This window comes from Musca domestica, unplaced genomic scaffold, assembly GCF_030504385.1.
Source record: "Musca domestica strain aabys unplaced genomic scaffold, Musca_domestica.polishedcontigs.V.1.1 32, whole genome shotgun sequence".
NCBI classification, from domain to species: Eukaryota; Metazoa; Arthropoda; class Insecta; order Diptera; family Muscidae; genus Musca; species Musca domestica.
This window is the reverse complement of record NW_026712311.1, coordinates 9,863,153-9,870,519: the sequence shown is the minus strand read 5'-3', so window position 1 is coordinate 9,870,519 and position 7,367 is coordinate 9,863,153.

The following is a 7,367-nucleotide window of genomic DNA, read 5'->3' as shown; positions in this document are numbered from 1 at the left end:
AATTATCTTTAAATCCGTAATAAATTAAGTGGAATATTTCGGTCCACTTTATACGGTATATCACGCACATTTTTCAAAAATTATCAAATATCTCATATAAAGTGAAGGAAGTAGTCGATATAGTTCAAATCTGGCACGTTGTAGTATTTATATAAGGCTTAGGTTAAATTGACCAAATTGGCCTAATCCTTCGGAAGCTCCCACATAAAACTTCAACAGTTTCAATAATAGTATCGCAAGTCAAAATATATTTAATAAACGCCCATTTGCTGAGGGTACAAATCTATAGGCAAAAGTTAGTGATACTTTTTAACTTGTTTTATTTATTTTTTAATTTTAAGTTATTGAATTAATGACATATCATGATGTGGAAAAGATCGCTTAGTATGACTGTATAAATAGGCCAATATTGACGATTGTAATTAATTTCAATAAAAAGAATTTGTTATATGAACTTTCACTTTGAAAAAATAATAGAAAAATGCTGGGAAAACTTGCATGGAATCGGTTCAAAGACTTTTTTAATGTCGAGAACATTTCTAATTTTTTTATGCTTTACATGGCTATATATTTTGTATTTCTGATATTTTCAAAAAACTCAAATAATTTATAACCTTACTTACTGCCTATTGCTAATCATGTGCAGCATCTAAACTATCACTGTAGCTAAAAAAAACGAAGAGGAGGAGACAATTGAAAATATCCTGCCCTGCAATATTCCGCTGCAGGCTAAAACTCAATGTCAATGGAAACTTTGTCGAAACATTAAATTATGAAAATTATGCTGTATATCAAAGTAGTACAAAGACAGATGAAACCTAATATTTCAATCTATAGTGGGTTTGTGTGTTTAAGAAATTTTTTGTCCAGCATGCAAAGAAAAATGAATAACTATGAATATAACTATTCATAAAAAAATCTAATTTAATATGCCATATCCACTCGATTCCATTTTCTGCGATCATGCTAATTAAATGTAATATTATCCAAGATTCCAACATAACAATTAAACAAGAAAAACTCTTATACAATTCATCTCTTCTACATTGTACTAAAAATTATAACATTCGCAAATATAGAGCAATAACGACTGCGCATGTCCCCACATTCTCGCCTCTCATTTCTCTGCTAACTAACATTCAAGCAACGCTCTGACACGAATGTTTTGTCTGACCGACATATGTTCTCAAATATAAACAAAAATATTATTATTGTTATTTTGAAAAGCGTTCACATAACATAATTCTTTCTTAGTGTTCGTTCCGGGTTCGGTGTGTGTGAATGTGTGTGTGTGTGTTTTTTCTCCATTTCGGATGAAATTTTATGCTTATCCATTTACATGCACTTATGCAGGTTACATGTTCTACAAACATTTGCCATACGATAATTTGTGGCCCCCGGTACAATTGCCGCTGCTGCTGTTGGTGGTGCAGGTGGTGTTGATGACGAGGAGGATAGCAAAAACAAACGATTGTTGGTCACACACACACGTACACACGTGAGTGTGGAAGTGCCGTTGTTAATAGTGCAATGGTTGCTAGTTCTACGGGTGGTGTTGCTACTGGTATTTCTGAACAAAATCGGTTTCACTGTGTTGGATATCCATTTGTAGTGTGGTAGCTCAAAACTCCATCAATGACCAGAAAACGAGCCGTTACCTGGAACAGATGCAGTGGACATACCCACTCACAGCTATGCAACACGGCATAGTTTTGCGTTCAAATATACGAACAACGACGAAAAAATATGCTCTTGTCGGTTGCCAGCAGCAGGGATATCCATAGCCCAAACTACTACATATACATGCACATGGGCACACACACACACATGCATACATTATATGCAATCATAATTTATTATTTATGAGTTTTTGTTGCATTTGCATTATCAAAATGAATGAAAATGATGTTGATGTAAACCTGAGGTACTAAATATACAAAATTTGTTAGTTTTGGATGTCTGACGGCTGGAATGGATGGATGCACAGATGCATAGCTGCTGCATATGTTCGTTCATGTCATAATGGAGGACTAAACATTTTCACGAGCTCACCGTAAAGTATTTGCTTAAATGTTATTTTCGCTTTTTGTTGTTGTTGTTGTTGTTACTACTACTGCTTTTGCTGTTATGATTCGAAATGTATGTTGGGCGCATACATTATGGTTAAAATGCGGGATTCATTTGTATATCTTCATCTACTTTGCCAAATATGACAGGTTCTATGGAAAAGTTGCATACAGACACATACATGCATATACGTTTATATGTATGTGAATGAATGAATTCATTAAAATCGCCATGCAGTACTAGGCAGCAAGTTGCAGAGTCGTGTGGTGTGCCATAGCTGGCATAATAAATGTATTTATTATTTAAGCATTTCACTATTTTTCGAGTAATTTTTCGCCTCACTTTTTTTCTGTGCTCTTTTTCTACATAGTGTTCCAAATGGTGTTCAAAGTAAAATGGCAGGCTATTTAGAAGATATGTAATTTTTTTATCCTACACTTTATAAACCCTAAGTTAGTCATTCCATTTGTAATTTCTCGATTGCAAGCATTTTACACCCTATAAAGTATATATATATTTCTGATCAGTAGAGAATTTGACGTTGATTTAGACATGTGCGTCGGTCTTTATGCCTGTTATGGAAATCATTCTACCTTCGCACGGAATAAAGCAGGTAGATAAAATTTCACCCAAATGTATTTTAGTTCCGTTTAAATTTTGATATCGAAAAGGTGTATAACCGCCATATTAGGCCTCCGATTTAGGTTATTTTTGGGATTTAAGTCATATTTGTCAACAGAATTTGTTGTAAATCCATAGTTTGTGTTCCCAGCTGGAAGAAAACACGAGAGCAAACGTACAAATTGTGGAACATACCTCATATAAATATAATGTTATAATTTAAAAAAATATACTAAGCACTTTATTCGAATATTATTTTATTAGAAATGGGTTCAGTATTGGCGTTCCTTACATAGGCAAGCTCCAATATATTGTTTCTTTTACTTTTTTTGCCACCTAAAATACAAATTAGGCATAAAGACGGAGACACTCATTCGTTGCTTGCTTGTTTCTTATTTTGCTCTATGAGTAGTAATTCCGTAGTTGTAAATACAGAATTTGACATCAATGGAATTTTTTTCTTAAAAAAATCAAAATAATCTTTTAAAATCCTTCACAATTCTTACTTATTTCATCAGTCGGTCTGCAAAAGGTCCAAAAAAATATTAAAAATATAGATCATATTTAAATCCGCTCAAAAATGTCTACTCTACACCAGAAGTGGCACCTAAAAATATGGGCCATGTGTATAGCTACATCCACATCTTTATCCATCTGTATGTCCATGTTAACTTGCTTTCATGCCACAATTATTATCCGATCCTCACGAACTTTGACTGATCTGAGGGAGGGCTAGTGGCAATGAGTTGGAACTTGGAACACAATCTTGAAACACACTCATTCGCCAATCCCGATAATAGATCGTTCCAAGGTCAAGATTAATTTTTGTAGACGTTAAAATTTATAGCAGAAACCTATATTTCTGATTAAATGAGCAGGGTTCTCCTAACTTTTACTTTGATACATATATAATTTATGACATATAATTTGATTTTAAATATCTTTAATCCCTTCCATATTTCCCCTCCTTTAACCCCTTTCGTTTACAATTCAACCTTAATCCATATTGAATGACGGTTTTGTTTTGGCGCCACACTGTGCCACCAAATTTACAAATTTATATTCACTGGTTTTGTGGGTACGGGTGACGACAACAAAGAGACTCATAATTTGTCATTCATTTTGACGGTAACGAAAATATGTATCGACAAATATTATGCCGAAATTTTATTTATTGTCGACGCGTTGCTAAATGCAATATTTCGGTTTTTTTTGCCACTGGGGTGGCACTTGGCAATACATTATTTACCACCTAGACGTCAGGCTGCCAGCCTATCGGCCTGCCTTCCTGTCCAACTAACTGACTGCTAGTTGGTTCATTGGTTGGCCGGTTTCGCTGGTGCCGGTGTCTGTGTGTGTATACATTTCACGCATAATTTTAGGCTGTAGTTGTAACTGGTTGCTTTGACAAACACGAGATGTGTGGCGACACGCACTAGCATGTCCATGAACATTTCTACACTGGAATACCATTAGAAGCACACAGAAATGGAATCCTTTTCTCTGCCAAGGAATCACGCTATTGTTGTTCTTGTGAAATGGGGTTTTCACGGTGACACGTTTTAGGCAACCAAAGTTATGCATAGATTGTTAGCACATAAGCATTTTACTCACTTTTATCTGGACAAATTGTAGCTGTATTATACACAAACTTGGCAACTATTTGCATAGAGTGATGCGTGGAATTTTGCGAACAAAATGGAAGGAGAAGATGATAATCGCAATTACAATTTATTTTTAAACTAAAAAACCGCATCGCCAGATACTAACATAGGCTATATAATTTTTTGAAATTCCACTTGAAACTGGAGATAAGCATCAGAATCGGAGGTATATTCAATAAATTTAGATTTTGTATGCACATACCTATTGATCGATTATAGATAAGGTCTTCAAATTGCGAATGTGTAACGGAACTTATTACAAAAAAATCCGCCTAAAATTATATTGCTATCGGTTCTAATTTGGATATAGCTTCCATATATACAGGGTGAAATTAAAAAACTGCAACAAAGTCAAACGCCATAATTTTTACTTTTTTCAAATGCTATGGAATGAAAGCAAAAAGTGTCGGATATAGCATCAAATTTTGGAATAAGTTTAGATTTGTTCGAATTAGTCACCTTTGGCACGAATTATAGCCTTCAAACGGCATGAAACCGTCACGTCCTGGTCGAATGTTGCTCTGCGGTATTTTGGCCCATTCCCGACGAAGCGCTTGCTTGAGGTGATCTACACTTTGGGATTTTTTTAGTGCCAACCTTGCTAGTCTAGCGGATTGGTATCCGGAGATTTTGGTGGCCATTTGTGCACTGGGACTGAAGCGAGGAACTATTCTTGGCTGGCGCGTGCTGAGTGCGATGGTGCTGAAGCCTGTTGGAATGTCCAAGGTCTGCGGCCAAAATGTTTGGGTGCTCAAGGTTTTAATACACCCTCCAGAATACTTTCGCGACCATATTCGGCATTTATTCTGATGCCACTGTCGATTAATACGAGCGGAGAGCCACCATCGGCTGTTATGGCGGCCCACACCATCACCATGGCCGGCGCTTGAGTTCTGGAGGCCAATCGCAGGTGCACATTTTCGGCTGACCTCTTTGCCAAGTAAACACGTTCATTTTGTTGGTTTACAAACCGCTGGACAACGAATGTTTTCTCATCGGAGAAAACCAAATTCACCAAGTTCACCACTTTCGGCCAAGCGAAGATATTCTTTAGCTCTTTTGAATTTAATTTCTTTCTGTTGCGGTATAAGTTCTCGTACTTTTTGGAATTTCAATGGCTTTACCCCGAGCTAATTTTTCAATATTTGCCGAATGGAATATTGCGATATGTTCAGCTCACGAGCCATTTTTCGGCCAGTGCGATGCGGTTTTCGATCAAGTCGCTTCTTTACTTTTCGAACCATTTCTGCTGATGATGCTGTTTTCTTCCGTCCACTTCCTTGATTTATTCACATTTAAATGCTCGAGTGTTCTAACGATAGCCACTTGTAGTTCTCCAGCCAAATATAAAGAAATCACACCATCACCCTTGAATTCCATTACGAATAACTTTTTTCCTGGAAAATTCACACCAAAAATGCTTTGGTACGCTTGTAAAAAATATATTGAGCTGTCACTGGAATAATTTTAACAGCTGTCGGACGAGTGAAATAGAAATGACAGCAGTCTGAAGTTGGTTGCAGACATCAAAATACAGAATATCGGAAGATACCGTTGAATGGGGGCTATAGGTAAAGGAATCATCTTCATCCACAGGATTACCATTACCCATTATCATCTTTAAATACTGAATATTAAACGATTTCGATTTAAAAATATGGCTTAAATTATCGAAAAAAAATAACATCGGGGTTGTATGGGGGCTATAAGAAAAGTTTGGCCGATATAGCTCATTTTTAATGACAATCATCCTAGACACAATGCTGTACCTTGATTTCAACAGACAGACATCGTTAAATCGACTTAGAATTTTATGCTAAACACGAATGCATATGCTTTATGGGGTATCCGACACATATTTGGAGGTGTTTAGGTTATATACTGATTTTGAATTGGTAGTTTTACTTCTTTATATTATTTACTACTCATATAATCATTTAAATTGCTTGCAAATTAGCTACATGGATATCCAGAAAACTAGGGAAGATATCGGAAAACTCAAAAAGAAAACTTCAAAATTGCCTGTATCTCAAAAATGAAAAAAGGAACATATAAACATGATATTGACGTTATGTATTGAATATTCGCCATATATTATTTCCCAACTCCACTATGTGTTCTAATAAGATCTATATTTAAATACTATTTTTTTTTTTAATCTACGATATTTCCGTGGTTCGCACACACTTCTTAACCCAACTGTATTCGCAGTGTATAGCAAATACAAAACAACTATCCGGTTTTGTTGTGTTGTCTCGTCGTCGCCATAACTAATACTTTGACACAGTGATATTAATGCACATTGTGCTGAACGCCGCTCGGCACTGAGGACTAAAGAGGCATAACACATAAATTGGTATTAGTGCGTGAAGTAAAATTTTATACCATTGCGTCGCACCAAAATGTTAATAATTTCACAAAGCACTTGTTTTCTATGGTTTTTTTCCACTTTGCCGCTCCTCCGGTTGACACCATGGCTTGTTCGTTCATACATATCTCCTGCTATCGACAGCTTATGATATGAATCGTCTGTGTTTGTGTGTGTTTACAGGGTACTAGTTAGTATGACATTAAGGCAGTTGACTGAGGATGATAGTAGCGACTATAATGATGAAGATGGCCATGAACATTCCGGCACGAGGATAATGAAGGTGATGATGAGTTAGGTTAACTGGCAGGGTTAGCTTCATTCCATCCATACGGCCTGACATTGGCTACACAACAACCATCCACATGTGTACGACACTTCTAGACACCATGACGACACCATCAGAGCTTTATGCACTTTCCTCGCTTTTACTCACACACAAATTGCCCTACACATGTTTATGGTGGTATGCGTGAGTGCGTTTGAGTGTGTGTGTGCGGTGTGGTGTGTGTATGTGTGTTGTTAAGTGTCAACACTGCTGCTATGGCGGCGCTTAGCAAATGTGATATATTTTGTGTCGTTTGTTATATTTCGAGCGAATTTATTAATGCGTAATGGTATTTTTCGGGCCATGTAATGGTAAATTA